The sequence below is a fragment of the Eptesicus fuscus genome, chromosome 23 (genome assembly GCF_027574615.1).
Source record: "Eptesicus fuscus isolate TK198812 chromosome 23, DD_ASM_mEF_20220401, whole genome shotgun sequence".
NCBI classification, from domain to species: domain Eukaryota; kingdom Metazoa; phylum Chordata; class Mammalia; order Chiroptera; family Vespertilionidae; genus Eptesicus; species Eptesicus fuscus.
The window spans coordinates 14,133,889-14,151,636 of record NC_072495.1 but is presented as its reverse complement, the minus strand read 5'-3'; positions in this window follow the sequence as shown (position 1 = coordinate 14,151,636).

The window sequence follows — 17,748 nt, the reverse complement described above, 5'->3', positions numbered from 1 at the left end:
AAGCGGGGAGCGCAGGGATATCCCGCGGGGCTACAACACGTGTCCCAAATACACCTCCCGGGCGGGACAGGAGCTTCCTGCCCCTCAGACTCCAGTATGTTGAGCCAGACAGGACCCCCCACGCCCCCCCACGTTCCCCCCCCCCCCCCTCCCGAGCCTGGGCTCTGCATCCAGGGCCACAGCCATTCCGCTCTCCCTGGAAGGAAGCCAGCGAAAGGCCAGTCTGGGCACAGGATTCTCTGCTCTGAACACCCTCTTCTGGCCTCTAGCCTGACATTCCCCGGGTATTTCCATCTATAAAAAGAAGATACTGGGGACCTTTGAATCTGAACCCAAGGATGAACTACAGAGGGGTGGAGAGGGAAGCATTCGCCCTGAGAACAAAGTAGTTACGAGGACATGTGTTGGTGCAAATGGCTCTCAGCCCGGACCCCACCCACCCTGTCCCTAATTCTTGGGAGTGCCCAGGCCCTAAGTGCAAGGTTAGGGAAGTGGAGCAACAACTTCACCAAACAGGTTAGGACCCAGAATAATGACCTTGGCTGCTACCAGCCAAGAGAGGGTAAGCCAGTTGTAAAGCCCTCTGTGGATGCCAGGCAATGGCAGGGGTGTGTGGGGGCGGGGGGGGGGGGGGGGGGGGGTGGGTCAGCGGCAGAAAGAAAGACAGCAAAGCAGAGGCTGGAAGGGAAAGGGATAGAGGGGAAAGAAGAAAGGGCTCAGGAGCCAATACCCCATGATGTAAGTTACAGAAACCCCAAAGGAAGACCCCAGTTAACAGCCGCTAACTCACTCCGTTAATACACCACACACTGCGGGCCTTCCTTTATTCATATCCTCCCGGGAAGGGGGACTCTACGTCTTGGTTTGCTGAGACAAGTCCAGGAGACGCTTGCTGTCCAGACCAGCTCTGGAGTCAGTAGCATCCGACAGACATTAGGCTTGTAGGGACGCAGGTTAAGAGTGGGGAGCACACTAGGATGATTAGCTGGTATCCTCAGGAGGACGGCTATTTGTTTCTCGGGGGCTGAAGGAAGGAGAAAGCTGGACACCAATGAGCCGAGGCAGTGCTGCAGGTACTTGATGTTACACAGGGGCACCTGGGCATCGCCAGGCGAAGGGGCGGGGCCATCCCCAGGGCTCCAGACTTGCCATCCAGACTCCAATAATATGGAAAACCCATCTTCCCATCTCAGACAGAGAAAAGCCGAGGAATAAGGCTCCCGACGGCTCATCTCACTGCCCTCTGGAGGTGCTGCGTCTGTGCCTCTCAGGCGGCCATGTCTGTCTGGGGCGGGAACTCTCAGAGAGACATTAAGACTATGCCCCCGCCCTGACCGGTGTGGCTCAGTGGATAGAGCGTCGGCCTGCGGACTGAAGGGTCCCAGGTTCCATTCCAGTCAAGGGCATGTGCCTTGGTTGCCGGCACATCCCCAGTAGGGGGTGTGCAGGAGGCAGCTGATCGATGTTTCTCTCTCATCGATGTTTCTAACTCTCTATCCTTCTCCCTTCCTCTCTGTAAAAAATCAATAAAATATATTTTTTTAAAAAAATACTGCCCTCATCCTGCTTTCTACACTCAGTGCACAAGCAGGGGACCTTGCTGACCTGACTTTACTCGGATGAAAGACAATTCTCATACGCATCATTAGCGGAGCCCTCCAACCCATGTCTGGAGCTTCCTCTAAATCCACTGCACGCTGGAAGCCAGTGTTCTTAAACGTCTTAGAAGGCCCTCTACCTACTTGAGCCCAGATTCTCAGAGGAAGCCACATCACAAGGTCTCAGGTACGGCTGCTCCTCATTGGACCCTCCAGGGGAGCCCCCATTTGGGAAATCAGTTTCTTAGACTCTTGAGCAAAAACCAAATGGTCAAACTTTACGACCGAATCCCCTCCTGGACAGTAGGTGAGTGTGTGGTTCTTGTGCTTCCTGGCACGTGGGTGGTGTGGGTCACACCATGAAAATGATGAGTCTCTAGCAGCCCAGGTTGTGGCACAGAGAAGTGGTGGCCCTCGAGCTGACGGCGGCGGCTGCATCTGAGCTTTTATGTCTCACCATTTCTGCAATGCACGTGGCTTCCTCTTAGCCCAAAAGCATGCCTTTTTTAAAAAATTTAAAAACCCACCACAATAAATGCACAGAAAGGCAAAAAAAAAAAAAATAAAAAGAAAGAAAGAATATGCCCTCGTGCGTGGCTCAGTGGTTGAGCGTTGACCTATGAACCAGGAGGTCACAGCTCGATTCCTGGTCAGGGTACTGCCCGGTTTGCCAGTGGGGAGCATGCAGGAAGCAACTGTCAATGATTCTCTCTCATCACTGATGTTTTCTCTCTCTCTCTCTCCCTGTCCCTTCCTCTCTGAAATCAATAAAAGTATTTTTTCCAAAAAAGAATATGCCCTCATGGTGGCATGGCTATTGCTCATGGAGTGCCAGCAAGTTGCTGGGTGCAGGGCCAGTCTGTCCTGAGACAGACCTCGCCTTATCCCAGCTACGTCCTGTGAATCCCAGCCCTTCATCCGTGTTTTGGGCTGGATGACAGCTGGGCCACGCCTACCGGTGCTCCTCGCTGGGCCCTGGGGGTGAGCGGGACAACCCCTTTGCTTCCTGCTGCTCAGGGCAGTGCCAAGAGGACGCGGTGGCTCAGATGCTTTCACTCACCTACACAAGCTCTCCACTCGTGACTCACCTGTTATCTGGCATCCCTTTCACACCACCTCCTCAAACCCCGCAGGGTGTGGGCATAGTATCTGAAGGAAATGAGGGAAGGGATGAGCACCTGAATCAGACACTAAAGGAAAAGATCCTCGGTTCTTATTGTGAATAGACCTGTAATTTTCAAAAAACGCTTATTATGGTTTCATGGTATCAAACACCTGTCAGACGGGAGCTGGCTGTTAATGGCCTGTCTGCCCACTGAGTGCCAGTCCCTACTACTAGCAGGCCCTACTGACCGTCCACAGGAGTCTGGGGCAGCCAGTGTCTGTTTAGGCCTGTCAGACATGGCAACAAGTGTCCTCCCTGGGTTTTTCCAAGGGACTCAGGGACATGACTGCTTGAGGAAGTCTATGAGGCCAAGTGCCAGGAGAATAAGCCAGAACCTCGACTTTCACCACACGCACAGGTATCGCTCTTTGAACATTCTGTACCCGCTTCCCTCCCACTTCTGTCTTACTAACCAGAGAATAGCCCACCTTTTCATGATAGAATCAAGACCCAGATCCTTGATTAAAGGGGTAGGAGTGGGATATTAGGAGAAATAGAGATTATTTAACCTTTTAAAGGTTCAGTTTCATATTAGAATTTTTTTTACTAAGAGGCCAGTGGTGGCTTTGAGGCAGAGCCCAACCTGGCGCAGACACTGCTTCTCTGAACCTCAGTTCTCTCATCTGTAGCATGTGGATAACATACACCTTGCAGAATGGCTATGAGAATTAAACATTATGTGTACAAAGGGCCTGGCCACATTAACTAGGTTTGGTAAATGGGGCGATTATTACGTCTGCATGAGCTTGTATACGATACTAGGATCAGATATTGATGACAATTGATAGAAACCAATGGCCATTTACAAGGGAGAACAAAATATAGGGGTCACAGGATCAGAGTTCTTCAAAGTGAGTGCCATCCTACCTAATAATAGACAAATATGCAAATTGACCATACCTTCGCTATGCCCACGATTGGCCAGGAGGCACAGGGGGGTGGGACTCGGGGTGGCCAGGGTGGCCGATTGGGCGGGTGGGACGCTGAGCTCACGTCGCCGCTGGTGACGCGAGCTCAGCATCTGCACCATGGCTGTGCTGTGGCACAGAAGGGGCCTCTGGGGCAGCAAGCTCACATCCCGCCGCAGACCATCAAAAGCGGGGGAGCTGGGTGCCTGTCTGCTCCGGCACCAGGCCTTTCAGAAGCCTCTGCCGGAGGCTTCTGAAAGGCCTGGTGCAACAGCGGACAGGCACCCAGCTCCCCCGCGATCAAAAGCGAAAGCATGTAGGGGACCCTACACGTGCATGATTTAATCATGCACTGGGCCTCTAGTTGGGTATAACAGGTTTGACCTGCCAAATCTTTAATATCCTGTGTGCACATATGTGCATGTATGTGGGTATCTGTGTATGCATGTGTATACACAACTTCACTTACTGAGTTATTGTAAGCATCAAGGTAACACATGTGGAATAATTTTGAGCTGACAAGGATGAATGTATGGGTTGAGTGAAGTGTCATAAAAACGAGCAAAGCTATTATTATCTCAAGTATGTCAGATGTTGAAATCTTACTAAGGGTTGTCATTAAATATCTTCCAGCTAACACAGTCAAAAGATACATAAGCAAGGTGACCATGTAGCCAAAAAGACCTTATTTCTCATTAAAAGACAACTAGTGGCCTGGTGCACAAAGTTCGTGCACATTAAAAGAGAATTAATTAGAGGAAATATTTTAATATTGCTATTTGCCCTTTCTCTATAATAGAAGTGTCCAGCCAGCCCCACCCCCATTGGGCAACACCAAGACCTAGCCTGCCTCACCCCTGTCAAGCCCCACCAGGCAGGGGACGCAGGTCCCCTGGCCCTGGCGCCGGGCGGGGGGCGTGGCCTCAGGTCCCCTGGCCCCGGCCTGGAGCCACGCAGCCTCAAGTCCCTGCCAATCGGTCCTTAAGGCGTCATGGCATTACAGCATTACAGAGTCACGGTGTGATGACCATTTGCATATTAGCCTTTTATTATGGTGATGTTCTAGAAGGGCTTGGCAAAGAGAGTCCTTCCATTGATATAACTGGTCACAAATAGGGACTTCATCTCTTTAAGACTGGACTGATGGTTCCCATGGCATGAAGAATGGGAGACCATTCTCAGCCAAGCAAGGGGGCAGCCCTGTTTCCAAATGGCCAGCCAGTGGCAGCAGCAGGTATAATGAGGACAACCTGGAAGCAGGCAGCCCTCAGGAAGGGAGGAGTAGATTCAGCAAGTGGTTAATTATTATAATCTCCCGAAGTCCCTTTGTTCAAGGGGGTGGGGGGGGGGTATAAAAAGGGATATACGGTAATGTTAAAAGGAAGGCACCCTCAGGTGGCCTAGGCATACAAGCTGAGGACAATTTTTGGTTGCTCCAGTATCTGAAAGTAACAATTCATTTATTCATTTAACAAACACTTGCTGAGTGCCAACTACGTGCCAGGCACAGTGCTAGGTGCTGAGGGTACATTGATGAATAAGACAGGCACAGCCTGAACCTCAAAGAATTTACAGTTGAATGGGACAGAGCCACACAGAGACATAATTCCACCTCAAAGAGCTGGGGTGGAACAAGAAATCGCTTATAGAGGTATGTCTGTACTGCTGGGCTAACTCTGGGAGTGTCTGGAAGGCGTCACAGTAGGAAATGTGAGAGGCAGGTTTGAAGTAGAGCTAGGCACATGACCGCGGAAGAGAGAACGGCAGGACCAGCAGAGCGCATGAGCACTGGTGTGTGCACCACCAAACACGAGGAGGCAGGAGGCAGTCAAATGGCACAGGAGGAACTCTGTGGAGCTGGGGACGCTTGTGCACAGTGAGGAGCTGCAGAAGGTATGGCCACTACTATTACTTAGGATGGGACAGTCAAGAGCCGTAAAAGCCGATGTTAAGGAGTTGGAATTTTATCCTTGGGACAGTTGGGTGTTATGACAAGAGGTTTTTAAGGAGGGTTGAGACATGATCAGATTTATGTTCTTAGAGGTGAAATGGCCTTTTGTCAGACTTCTGGCTCTAGGCCAAGATGGAATAGATGCACATCTCCTTAATCTACTTGCTAAGTACTAAAAACCCTGGGCATTATATACAACATAAGAAAACTCTGGTCCTAGCTGGTTTGGCTCAGTGGATAGAGCTTTGGCCTGTGGACTGAAGGGTCCCAGGTTTGATTCCATTCAAGGGCACATGCCTGGGTTGCGGGCTCAATCCCCAGTAGGGGGTGTGCAGGAGGCAGCCGATCAATGACTCTCTTTCATCATTGATGTTTCTATCTCTCTCTCCCTCTCCCTTCCTCTCTGAAATCAATCTATATATATAAAAGGCTAAGTGTCCATCCATCCGACCAGTAGCTATGACACACACTGACCAGCAGGGGGAAGATGCTCAATGCAGGAGCTGCCATGACGCACACTGGCCATTTAAAAATAAATGGCACCATGGATCTGGCACCGACAAACCAACACTTGGCTTCCCCCAAGTAGGACACAGTCCCTGCCACCACGCTGGAGCAACACCCCACCAAATCGCAGCCAATGCTGCCAAGACCCCATGACACAAAATGCGGCCCACAGCCCAGCGTGACCCTGAAATGGTCACTGTGGGCACCAGGAAATGACATCATGTAGCAATGCCCAGCTTCCTCTCCATAGCAACTAGCTTCCTTGGAGTTTCTTTAGCCCAGGAACACAACTTGCTTTATAGCCAGGTGCAAACATTTTACAGTTTAACCAAATGTTTGTGAAGTGTTTTTCACGTGCCTCATCTCATTTGATCCTCACAAAAGTCCTGGAGTAGATAGATAGGAGACTTGGTAGAGTCCTATTTTCTTTTCATTAGCCAGAAATTGGAGATTTAGAAAGTTTAGAAACTTGACCGACTGAAAAGAAGTAAGAAATGGTGGAACTTGAAAATGACTTCAAGTTTTCTCACTGCACAGAATATAGTCAAACACTGCTACAGTTAAATACTTTACCCTTTGTTCTCCCTGTGTGATCTACAATAATAATCTGCTTCATGTTGATATTTACTGCTGTGTTCCTGACAATTACCTGAAAGAGAAGTTGGGGTGCTTCACTGGGCTGGAAAAAGTTTAACTACATCAGAAAGCAGGTCTAATTAAGCAAGTTTATTCTATATCTATAAAAGGCTAAGTTGACTCATGCATGCACAATACATATAAAGCTCTCACTGGTGCCAATCGCACATGTGTGTTTCAATCTGTCATTGTCGATTGTGAATTTGGTTGACACTTCTATTATAGAGAAAGGGCGAATAGCAATATTAAAATATTTCCTCTAATTAATTTCTTTTCAATGTGCATGAATCCGTGCACCGAGACACTAGTAAAAATATATTAAAAATAAAAAAAGAAAACTGCAAAAGTAGAGAGAAGGCAGATTAGTGAGGAAGCTCCAGACCTAAGGAATGACAAAGTAGTGGTTTAGAGAGAGGGAGAGGGAGAAGAAGAGGGAGAGGGAGAGGGAGAGGGAAGTAGGAGGAGAGAGGGGTAGAAGGAGGGAGAGAGAAACATCGATGTGAGAGAGAGGCATTGATCAGCCACCCTTGCCCCCATGTAGCCTGACCAGGGATTGAACTCCAAACTGGGGCATGTGCTCTGACCAGAATCAAACCAGCAACCCCTTGGTGCACGGGAAATGCTCAACCAACTAAACCACACTGGCTAGGGCTGGGTTTACTTTTGCTTCACTTCTCCTTGACTGGGTGCTGGAGAAACTAGCAATCCACAAGTGCCAATCACACAAGAAGAAAGAAAACACCAATAAAAGCTGGCTGTATCTAGCTAAAGGAATAAGAAACGCCACAGAAAACACTTCTGCCCCACCCCACTGTCATCAGCCTTGACTTCCATTTGCACCTGGCTGGGATGAGTTGTCCCCTGAGCCCCACCTTCAGGATGGTGTCAGAGAACTCCAAACAGGAAGCCAGGACTTACACACCATCTTCCAGTGGCAATGAGCACCCCACCACCATGGGTTAGTGCAGGTCATGTGGGGAGCAGGAAGGAGGCACCTGCTCCCTCCCATGCTGGGTGGTGTCAGTGGAAGCCCAGTAGGGAGCCAGAACTTCCACTATCCAAGCAGTAATGAGGTGCCCTTCCCCACCCCGCCAAGGGCAGCAACCGAGGCCAAGTAGGAAACCTGGGTTGCTACAGCCCATCTGGCAAAGAAGAATAAAAACTCCATCCAACTACACGCTGTCATCACTTTCTTAAAAAACTAAACATATACTCATGACACAACCCAAGTTGCACTCCTGGGCATTTAGTCCCAATAAATGAACATTTCTGTCCATACAAACCTGTACATAAGGTCCATAGCAGCCTGTAATAGCAAAAGACTGGAAACAGCCAAAATAGCTCTCAATAGGATGGTTAAACAAGTTGTGGTACATCCACACCATTGATACTACTCAGCAATTTAAGAAACAAATCATTGATGCATGCAACCACTGGATGATTCTCAATGGCATCATGCTGAGTGAAAGAAAGCAATCTCAAAAGGTCATACTGTGATTCCATTTATATAACACTAGTAGCCCTGTGCCAGTAGCTGGCCAGTAGCTCACTGCCACCCTCCAGTAGCTCTCTGCCTGCTGCCCTGCCCTCCTGTAGCTCCCCCCGCCCTCCTCCCCTCATCCCCCCTCATAGCTTGCTGCCCTGCCCCCTCCTGTAGCTCTCCACCACCGCTTACAGCTCACTGCCCCACCCTCCTGCTGATCTGTGATCCGGTCGTTAAGCAGTTGGTCGGTACGCTTCACGATGTAACAACCATTTGCATATTACATCTTTATTATATAGGATTCTTGAAATGACAAAATTATAGAGATGGCAAAAAGATGGGGAGGGTGTGGTATGGCTCTAAAGCAGCTATTTTCAATTGGTGTGCTGCAAGAATATTTAAAACATGCAATACCTGACTATTTAGTCAGGGACACTGACCTCCTTTCCCTTAGACTGTCACATTAAAAAACAACAACAGCCAACACAACAATAGCCATAGAGTGTGAATGCCCTGTCTTTAACCATAAATAGGTCAGATAATAGAGTTGCATCTTATTGGTCATGTTGTATAATGAGGTTGCGTGTGATTGGTTAATTCTTGGTACCAGAAATCCTTATATATAAGTGTAGCACCTGATTTTTTAAAAAAGTCACTTTGGAGTAAAAGGGGTAATTACTATTATTATTACTTTTTGTAAATCAATCAAAATTATACTATTTCTTGTCAGATCAGCAACAAATTTATTTTTTGGTGTGCTGCAGAATTTTAGTAGTTTATGTGCTATGGGATGATAAAGGTTGGACATCACTGCTCTATAGGGTACCATCAGGGAAACCTTTGTGGTGATGGGTTAGTTTTGTCTCTGAATTGTGGTGGTGTTTACAGAATCAACACATGTGGGAAATTTTCACACAAAGAACTGTATGTACATATTGTACCAAGGTCAACTTGGTATACTGGACCTATCTGAACTATTTTTGCAACTTCCTGTAGATTTATAATTCTTTGATAAAAATTTTTGTAAAGAGTGGGGGCAAAGCAGCCCTTTGTCAACTTTCAAAAAAATTTTTAATTGATTTCAGAGAGGAAGGGAGAGAGAAATGGAAACATCAGTGAGAGAGAACCATTGATTAACTGCCTCCTGCACGCCCCCTACTGAGCCGCAACCCAACTGGGGCATATGCGCTGACCAGGAATCAAACCGTGACCTCCTGGTTCCTAGGTCAATGTTCAACCACTGAGCCATGCTGGTCAGGCTCTTGGTCAACTTTTCTTTCTTCTTCTTCTTCTTTTTAAAATATATTTTATTGATTTTTTATAGAGAGGAAGGGAGAGGGACAGAGAGTTAGAAACATCAATTAGCTGCCTCCTGCACACCTCCCACTGGGGATGTGCCCACAACCAAGGTACATGCCCTTGACCAGAATCGAACCGGGACCCTTCAGTACGCAGGCCGACGCTCTATCCACTGAGCCAAACCGGTTAGGGCAACTTTTCCATTTCTTCTAGTACTTCTCCGTGTGCTAATTCTAGAAACAGGGGGGTCTTACCTTTTAAATAGAAATCTTTTCCCTTGAGAGCATGGTCAGCTATTCTTGTTAACTCCAGTTAACACCTAAATCACCCTCATCAGAGCAGATTTTAGGATACTCCCTGGCTTCCAAGTTATTCTTACTTAGCTTCCTCTCCACCTCTGGATGGCGAGGAGAGATAACACTTTCCTCAGACAAGGATATGTAGGCTTCCAGAGGAGAACTGGTACATGAGCCACAGTGATGGTGGCTACATGAGATACCAGCTCTCCCAAGGGCAATCAGCTTCCTTCTCAGCACCTAGGGTAACTATGGGACCGCCCACCTGCCTTACACTGACGCTGTTTTGTGTCTATAATTTGGAATACACTTTTATTGTAACTTTGTGAAGCAAGAGCAATAAAACAGGGAGAACAGGTTGGACAAATGAAAGTTGAAAACTGGGTTTAGAAACCAGAAGCACATGACTTCAAAGACCGATGATATTTTTTTCCACAGGCAAGGACTGAAAGGTCTTTAAGAGGAGACTTTTACTGGGAAGATTAAAGGTCTGAAAAAACAACCCTGTGCCACACAGTAAGGGCTGGAGGTAGTCCTGCTACCCCTAGATGTCTATGGCAGCAAAGGCAGGCGCTGATCTGGAAAAACTCTTACATCTCCTTTGGTCCGCAGAATTTTCCCACAAAACTCCTTAGTACTAGCTCCTAGTCCACTGTTGGCATTCACGAAGAACGGGCTACAAGATGCAGAAATCAAGTCCAAGATTGAAATTCCTGGGAAAGAGGGTTCTGATCCTAGACCAATTTTCTGAGAAATCTTACTCTCAGGCCCAAGTCTCCCTCGTTCAGAACTAAACATCATCTAAACGCTCCCCTTTATGCCAACCTGAGCTCTAGTCACTTCTATTTACTGAGCACTGTTACTGAACCTTTTGTTCCTTCCTACTAATGCACTTGGAGAGGTTCCGCCCAGTTTCTAATGCCAGAGCTTCAGTTGTGGGGAAGGGGATGCCCCGGCATCTCTAGAAAAAACGAACAGAAAACTCATCAGTGTCTTTCAAATCCTGTGCTGCCTTATTAAGTCCTTCAAGTCTAATCAAGACCTTGTCTATTTATTGCATAGAATGAGATTGAAGATGCTCACACAAGCCTCAAAATTTAAAAATTCAATCAGGTTGCAAATAGATGAGCTATAAATAAATACACAGCTCGGTTAATTAACAAGTATTTAAAAAGTCAAATCTGAGATTCTTATGAAAACTTCTAGCAACACAAAGTTAAGAAGACCTATATACTCACCTTTATAATCCGATCCAAACTAATGAGACCAGACTTAGTTTGTGATCAAGAATTATCTTTCTTGCCCTGACTGGTTTGGCTCAGTGGATGGAGCGTCGGCCTGCGAATTGAGGAGTCCCGGGTTTGGTTCCGGTCAAGGGCATGTACACTGATTGCGGGCACATCCCGTAGGGGGTGTGCAGGAGGCGGCTGATCCATGTTTCTCTCTCATCAATGTTTCTGACTCTCTATCCCTCTCCCTTCCTCTCTGTAAAAAATCAATAAAAATATTAAAAAAAAAAAAGAAAAGAATTATCTTTCATTGCCCTAGCCGGTTTTGCTCAGTGGATAGAGCATCGGCCTGTGACTGAAGGGTCCCAGGTTTGATTGTGGTCAAAGGCACATGCCTGGGCTCAATCCCCAGTAGGGGGCGTGCAGGAGGCAGCCAATCAATGATTCTCTCTCATCAATGATGTTTCTATCTCTCCCTCTCCCTTCTTCTCAAAAATCAATAAAAAGCATATTTTTTAAAAAAGAATTATCTTTCTTTGAAACTATTTTTTATCAAAACAAGGAAGGCTATAGAAAATATTTTATGCTTCAGTTGGAAATTATGCATTATCCAGAGGAGTCCCCTCCAGGTTGCCTGATTTTAGCCCATAGTTGATCTAATTTACAATTCTTCAAATTGTAAATAACTATGGAAAAGATCAGTTTTGCATCCATTTGGACTTTCAACATTCTTTTATTCATATAAATTTTTTTCCTTTTCCTTTTTTTTAGAACCAGTTATAACATCTGTTTATTTCCCTAATGAGTTAAAAAGTTTTTAACACATGTTCACTTGATATCTGTATGAGAGTCGTGATTTTACCTTTTTAGGAAAATTATCTTTTAACATATATAAACAATTATCATGTAAGGCAGAAAAAAAATATGTGCTACATAGAGTTACAAGGAGTGTACTAAGGTTGGCCAAGAGGAATTATTGCTTCTGATTGAGAGAAATCAGATAGGTTTTTTTTTTTTTTTTATTGATTTGAGAGAGAGAGGAAGGGAGAGGGATAGAGAGATAGAAACATCGATGAGAGAGAAACATCATCCATCAGCTGCCTCCTGTATGCCCCCTACTGGGGATCGAGCCTGCAACCGGGGCATGTGCCCTGACCCAGAATTGAACCCATGACCTCTTGGTTCATGAGTCAATGTTCAACCACTGAGCCACCCTGGCCTGGCTCAGGTAGGTTTTCATGGGGCAGGTAACTCTAAGTTATAGAGTAGTAGTAGTACTTTGCCTTAGGGTGAGTAGAACTTCAAGACTCAGAACTGAATGGGTATTTCAGGCAAACAAACAAACAAAATAAGGCCTGCTATTCCTAAGGGACTCTCTTGACCCAAATGTTATTAGCACCCAGAACCCTAGAGACCCAAAGGAAAGGCCAGACTCAACCCAGAGATTCATGTAGAAGCAATGCCCAATTTGGAACCAATCCCAGAGGACGTCCCTACATATTATCCTACTGGCAAAGCTGACAGCGCCCACTGCTCAGCGGAGGAAGGACCCCTGGCAGGCACAGGAGCATGAGGCACAAGAGTAACTGGGACAACTGGCCCCATTAGTTCAAAACAGTGTGTCTTGAAATGAGCATCACAACCTATTTCCTGTATGTCATCTACGATGCGACAGCCTAAACAAATTCCCTGCCTCCTGCTGCCTCCGTAGGCCAGGTATAGAGTTGTATGGATCTAACTGCATCTCACTTCTGGAGTCAAACTAATTTCATTAACAGCTCTTGACCTATACATTTCCATTTTGCCAATGACCAAGAGGAAGAGGTAGTAAGGGGTTCAGAAAATGTAATAGGTAGAAAAATACATATTTAGCAAAGCATTTACTAAGTCTCCAGCTATCACTGTTGGCCGGCATCAGATTATATTCCTTCATGAATGGATTTCCCAGCCTAAGCCACTACATGAAAGTCATACTTACTAGACTTTCTTTTACTCCAGACACTATAGTGTGAGGCACTCAACGTGAGTCTACTAACAACAAACCCATCCGCAGTCTTCAGAGACCTGTGCCTAGCTAGACTACCGACTCCTAATGTTGGTTCAAGCTCTAACCCCACTGCAAACTCTCTTTTCCCTTGATCGTCCACTGTTCATCTGTCTCAGTCCTGCTCCTTGCATTTGTCTGTGTAGTCAAATCTCAGCTGTTTCTAGTCCTTCTTTATCTACTATCCCTGACCCAAGTTACGTGTACGGTAAGAAAAAGGAGTTACCTTAAATGAAAAAAGTCTCCCTGACCCTGAACCCGAAAAGACTAAGCTGTATAACAATCAAGTTTTATGCGTGGGATATAAAGTCCTCATGAGTGACAGATAAAAATGTGTTTGTCAGCTCTATGGCAATTGCTTTCAACTCCTTAGTGAAAACAGAGTGCCCACCTGGGAAAAACAGGGTAAGGCATGTCCTTCCTCTGACTGAACCATCCATTACTCAGTCTTGGCAATCTGATGAAGTGGGTGGATCCTGAGGGTACCTACTTGTTTTGAATTCAAATGTAGGCATCACCTCGCCCTCTGGTTGAGCAACAAAAGGCGTTCTAATTTGCAATTTAAATGGTATACCCATCCATTTGGCAACTAGGAACTGTCTTCCCTTGATTCTCCCCCTTTAAAAAAAAAATAATTGACGTTAGTGGTAAGAAGGCTCAGTGTAGGATGGAACAATGAGTCAAATCAAATCAAATGTCAATGTCATCATAACTTAGGGACATAGAAAGCTTTTTCTCTCAGGCATTAATACAGAAGGTCAAATTGGATGTGTTCCCATACCTGCCTCGCTCACTCCCAGCTAAAATATCTGAAACATCAAGGATTCCTTGTGGCTAACCAAGGAGAGCATCAAGGCCTTGTCTCTTTGTACGTAACATGTTTCAGGCACTATGCTAACCACGTACTATCTCACAACTCTTCGAAGCAAGTACTATGATTATTTCCATTTTGCGGGTGATGACCGCACACAGGGTTTAAGTAACTTGCTTAAGGTCACACAACTGAAATGGAGTAGAACCAGGATTTAACCCTGACGGTGGTCTTAACCGCTGCACACACTCTCCCCCAGCAGCAGGGCCTTGGAAAAACAGAGCAAGAAAGAACTTTAACAACAAAGAGCAATTTTTCAATCTCTGGAACAGTGACTTTCAACCTTTTTCCTCTCATAACACACATAAACTAATTACTAAAATTCTGCACACCAAAAATATATATATATATTTTTGCCAATCTGAAAAAAATAGGTAAAATTTTGATTCATTCACACCAGATGGTTATTGTGTTGGCTGTTGCATTTTTTTTATTTATTTATTTTTATTTGACACTCTAAGGGAAAAGAGATCAGGGCAACAAGACCCCTTTCTACAGAGTCAGGTATTGCATGTTTTAAAAATTCTTGCAGCACACCAGGCTCTAGAAGACTCTAATCAGAGGGAATGTAGAAATAGAAGTGACTTTTCCCATCCCTGAACTGAACCATGTAAATATTCTCCTACTCCCATCTCACCCTAAGGTTTCAAAGCTTCTTTTATTAAATTACTATTTTGTTCTTTATACCCTAATGTTCTTCATGGTCTTTCACCCCTGATCTTCTCAACTTTTATATGCCTGGGAATTCACCAGATTATAAAGCCAGGTGATCGGAGGCCTAGCTGATTACTCAAGGTGCCTCTCTGATTACTTAGGGTGTGAGCTATGCTAGTGAACTTCCATACAGACCTGGCCTGCTGGAATGAACCTAATTTCCATTTAATCAGTCTTTCTTATAGAACAGCCACAAAATACTGCAGCTTCTGGGTTCTGATCACCACCTGATGATAACTACCATGTCAGAAATCCCACAATTAAGGGATATTACTTTCCTACCTAAACCTCCTCTTATTCGGGGGTAAGTTATAATGCTAATAAGGTTCTTTCAGGCCCATGGTTTTTAAAAGAAATTCACATGCACACAAAAATAGAGCAAATAGCCCTAACAGGTTTGGCTCAGTGGATAGAGCGTCGGCCTGCAGACTGAAGGGTCTGTTTTCCATCATTTTAAATATTTCTTGCCAATCCCTCCTGACTTGTGAAGTTTCTTTTGAGAAATCAGCTGATAGTCTTATGGGAGCTCCTTGGTAGGTAACTAACTGCTTTTCTCTTGCTGCCTTTAAGATTCTTTGTCTTTAAAATTTTTCATTTTAATTATATTTTAGTATGGGCCTCTTTGGGTTCATCTTGTTTGCGACTCTCTGCTATTTCTGGACTTATATATCTGTTTCCTTCACCAAGTTAGGGAAGTTTTCTGTCATTATTTTTTCAAATAGGTTTTCAATTTCTTGCTCTGCCTGGCTGGTGTGGCTCAATGGTTGAGTGCCAACCTATGAATAAGGAGGTCACAATTCAATTCCTGGTCAGGGCACATGCCCAGGTTGCAGGCACATGCCCAGGTTGTAGGCTCAGTCCCCAGTGTGGGGGATGCATGAGGCAGCCAATCAATGACTCTCTCATCATTGATGTTTCTCTCTCTCTCTCTCCCTTCTTCTCTGAAATCAATAAATTTAAGAAAAATTTCTTGCTCTTTCTTTTCTCCTGGCATCCCCATGATGCAAATGTTGGTACACTTGAAGTTGTCCCAGAAGCTCCTTACACTATCCTTTTTTAAAAAATTCTTTTTTCTTTTTGCTGTTCTGATTGGGTGTTTTTTTTGTGTGTTTTTTTTTTTTGCTTCCTTATATTCCAAATCACTGATTTGATCCTCGGCTTCATCTACTCTACTGTTGATTCCCTGTAAATTATTATTCATTTCAGTTACTATATCCTTCACTTCTGACTGGATCTTTCTTATTGAAGTGCTCATTAAGTTCATTGAGTATCCTTGTAACCAGTGTTTAGGACTCTGCATCTAGTAGATTGTCTCCATTTTGTTTAGTTTTGTTTGTTTGTTTGTTTTCTGGAGTTTTGTTCTGTTCTTTCATTTGAGCCATATTTCTTTGCCTCCTCATTTATCCAAGGTCCCTGTATTTGTTTCTATGTATTAGGTAGAGTTGCAGCATCTCCCAGGCCTGGTAGAGTGGCCTAATGTAGTAAGTGTCCTGTAGGGTCCAGTGGCACAGACTCTCCAGTCACCCAAGCTGGGCACTCAATTGTGTGCCTCCTAAGTGGGCTGTACACACTTCGGTTGTAGTTAAGTCTTGATTGCTATTGGCACATCAATGGGAGGGATTTACCCAGGCTGATCGGCTGTAAGGACTGGCTGTGACCACTGACCACCTTGGAGGATTGGCTGTGCAGGAGCCTACTGCACAGAGCAGAACTACTTTAGCAGGGCTCTGGTATCTGCTGGGTCCATCCAGGGTGTGTCGCTTGTGGAGGTGGTTGGGTGGTGGTGCTTTGATGTGGTCTGAAGCTGTCTACTGGGTACGCTTGGTTCTGGAGCCCCCTGAGAGGTGAAGGCCTAAAGTGAACCACTGCCTGTCTTCTGCCTGGGCCACCTTCTCTGTAGGTGACTGCTTCTTGTGCTGGGGTTGGAGGTGCCCAGGTGAGGCCAAGCTATGAACCAAGGCTGGCTACTGCTAGTCCCAGGCCTAGGGACTTATCAAGAGGTATAGAGCTTGCTGAGGCAGATGCTGCTTGAGAGATTTTAGGAAAATTTGAAGCATGAGCCATGACAGGCCATTCCTATGGAGAAGCCACTGGAAATAGTTTGTGTGGGCCTGTAAGTTGGGCAGGGTGGAGCCTTGGGGAATCACCAGGGTGGGGCAAACAGTGTGATCCAGGATGGAGTTTCAGATATGGTGCCTGACTGCTTTGTGAGGGAAGGGCTCATCAAAGGAACAATGGCTTCTGCCAGCACTTCTGTCTAGGAGAAAGCTGCCCCTCCAGCTCTCACCCTGATGCCAAACAATTCACTTCCTCCCCATATGCCTCTGATGCCTTTCAAGCTGCTGCCCCCTGCACAGAGCTCAGAGGAAGTGAGTCTGAGTAAGACCGTGTATGGGCCCTTTAAGAGGAACTGCCTGGCACTCCCGCAGTCTCAGCCTCCCTCAACCTCAATCCTTTCTGTTTTTTACAGCCAGAAATTATGGAGATTTTTCTTCCTGGCACTGGAACCTGAGCTGGGGAACCTCATGTGGGCCTGGGACCCCCTCTCTCCTCGTGGGGAATCTCCACTGCTGAGATATCCCTCCCAATTTTTACCCACCAACCTGGGTATCAGACCAGCCTTTTCATGCCTTCACCCCTCCTACCAGTCTTGATGTGACTTCATTAATTTTGTAGTTATAGGACTTCCATTCAGCTTGATTTTGGGTGATTCAGAATGATGGTTGTTGTGTAGGTTAGTTGTAATTCTGATGTGATTGTGGGAGGAAGTGAGTACCGCATTTACCTATGCCATCTTAAAAAATTCAAGCCATTAACTTGTTGAAGAACTTGGATCAGTTTTCCTATAAAATGACACATTCTCTTAATATCTGCTTTCTTTCTTTTTTAAAAAAATATATTTTATTGATTTTTTACAGAGAGGAAAGGAGAGGGATAGAGAGTTAGAAACATCGATCAGCTGCCTCTTGTACACACCCCACTGGGGATGTGCCCACAACCAAGGTACATGCCCTTGACCGGAATCGAACCTGGGACCCTTCAGTCCG